The sequence below is a fragment of the Primulina huaijiensis genome, chromosome 5 (genome assembly GCF_012295235.1).
Source record: "Primulina huaijiensis isolate GDHJ02 chromosome 5, ASM1229523v2, whole genome shotgun sequence".
In the NCBI taxonomy this organism is placed as follows: domain Eukaryota; kingdom Viridiplantae; phylum Streptophyta; class Magnoliopsida; order Lamiales; family Gesneriaceae; genus Primulina; species Primulina huaijiensis.
Genome location: NC_133310.1, coordinates 13,441,586 through 13,444,133, shown reverse-complemented (window position 1 = coordinate 13,444,133; position 2,548 = coordinate 13,441,586).

Sequence of the window (2,548 nt, the reverse complement as noted above, 5' to 3'; positions counted from 1 at the left end):
TTTAAAATTTTTATTTTATTTTGAAAACAAAATAATTCTTTTGGACACTCGTATGGTTTTCAGGAATTAAACATGCATAGGATGTTTAAAGAATTATACCTTTGTGAATTAAATCACTGGACTCCAACTAATCCGGTATAAACGGATTAGCTCTTGTTGATTCCCTACGAACTTTCTTCGATGAAATCCTCTTATCAAGTCCACGACTGGATGGTATGTTCCTCTTCCAAATTGCACTAAAAAATTTGGAAGAGATTTTACGTTGGAGACTAAAACGAGAGGCGGCTCAACCGTGGAAAGAAAAACCAAAGAGGCCAATTTTTTTCTTTTTGAAAGTGGGAGTCACGAAATTCTTGAGGTGGTAGGTGGTGGTGTAGGGTTTGACCTTTTTTTGTATTATTTATAATTAACTTAAACTCTAACTACATAATTAACATTAATGAACTTGATTTAATTAATTGGGCTAGTCCAACTAGTTTAATTAATTTAATCAAAGTCCATTAAAACTTTAATTATTTAATATGTTGGACTTGTACCCCTACAAGCCCATTAAACACATTATCCACCATACTTAATTTATTAATTAATCAACTCAACTTTTGAGCTTAATAAATTAAATACATTATAAATTCAACATTTGAATTTATTATTTAAATTATAAATTCAACTCCTTGAATTTTTATCACCTCCAAAATTTATTATTTAATAAACCCAACATTTGAGTTTAATAAATTAAATTCTCAAATTTTATAAATTCAACTACTTGAATTTATTCTCTCAAAATTTAATTATCATAAATTCAACTCCTTGAATTTACTATATAACATAAATTCAACTTTTTGAATTTATTCTCTCAACATTTAATTATCATAAATTCAACTCCTTGAATTTACTATATAACATAAATTCAACTTCTTGAATTTATTCTCTCAACGGGAACAAACAATCCAGTACTTGTGTGACCCTCAATGGTTCAGGGATACAGCTAGCCGTGGGTTCACAACTCTTTGTGATTCAGGACATAATCCTTTATTCGGGCTTACCCTATTTAGCCCCATTCTTTTCATCAACACCTTGATTAAGAATGTCAGAACTCATTTCTGATTGCACCCATCGGATCATGGTAAGAGCGTCTAGTAGCATCGCCCCATGATCCCCTAGGTATCACTGATAGTGCCTGCAAGAACCAGTCGATTATGATTAACGTACAGTACGGTCCCTTCATCTCATATATCCCGATCGAATCTGCAACCATTGGTTCATCGAGGGTTGCATATTAATTCGATAACTATGTGATAACTATAACAGTGGCATCGCGTGTACTATTGGAGAACTCCTTCTTCAATGTACATCTCATACTCTGGCCAGAGATTCCATGCACTATTATTACATTAGATCACATAGGATATCCACACCCGTAGGTGAGCGGTGAATCCCCGACTACAATGCACTGGCTCCTATATGTGTCGCAACTATACCCAACCTCGCCACCTGATGACTCTCCTGGAGTCGGTAAACGAGTCAAAGCACAGCCCTAGCATATAGAGCCTCAGTGTTGTCCCGGGTCGTAAGGACTAATGGTGTACAATCATAACCACGGACTTATCCTCTCGATGAATGATAACCACTTGGAAAGTCCGAGGGAGGGTTGTTCGGTATAATCATCATATGACTACCCATCTGTATGTTTGGACATCTCTATGCCCTTACCAAGAAACGCAGTACACAACATCACAGATGCTAGTCTCGAGCTCAAGCGACCTTTATCCACGTTTTAGGCGGCTGAATCGACTAGGAACGAATTTAGATCATACAGTGTTTACAAATGAGTTTCAACATCGAATTACGATTCATTTGTATTAAAGTATAATCAAGGTCTTTATCTATGTTTGAAATCATGGGTATACAGATAAAGAAATAACAAACCATGAAATAATGAATTATATTAAAATAAAGATTGTTCTTTACAACTGAGTCAATAAAATCCCTAGTCAACAGTTGACTTGCAGGGCATCTACTCTAACAATCTCCCACTTGCCCTAGAGCCAACTACCCATAAACTTTAATCCCATTGCTTCGCGATGCTTCTCAAACAATGGTCCTGGCAAGGGCTTCGTAAGTGGATCGGCAACGTTATCTGCAGAGGGGACTCTTTGGACTGATATGTCTCCCCTTCCCACAATCTCCCGGATGATGTGGAATTTCCTCAGTACATGTTTGGATCGCTGATGAGACCTTGGTTCCTTTGCTTGCGCAACGGCACCAGTGTTGTCGCAGTACACCGGGACTGGATCAACTCCGTTAGGAATAACGCCCAACTCTTGGACAAAATTCCTCATCCAAACTGCCTCTTTAGCTGCAGCAGATGCAGCAATGTACTCAGCTTCAGTGGTGGAATCCGCAACGGTGTCTTGCTTGGAACTTTTCCAAGAGACAGCCGCACCATTAAGCATGAATACAAAACCAGAGGTCGATTTCGAATCATCTACATCACATTGGAAGCTAGAATCAGTGTAGCCTTCCAATTTTAATTCTCCACCCCCATAGA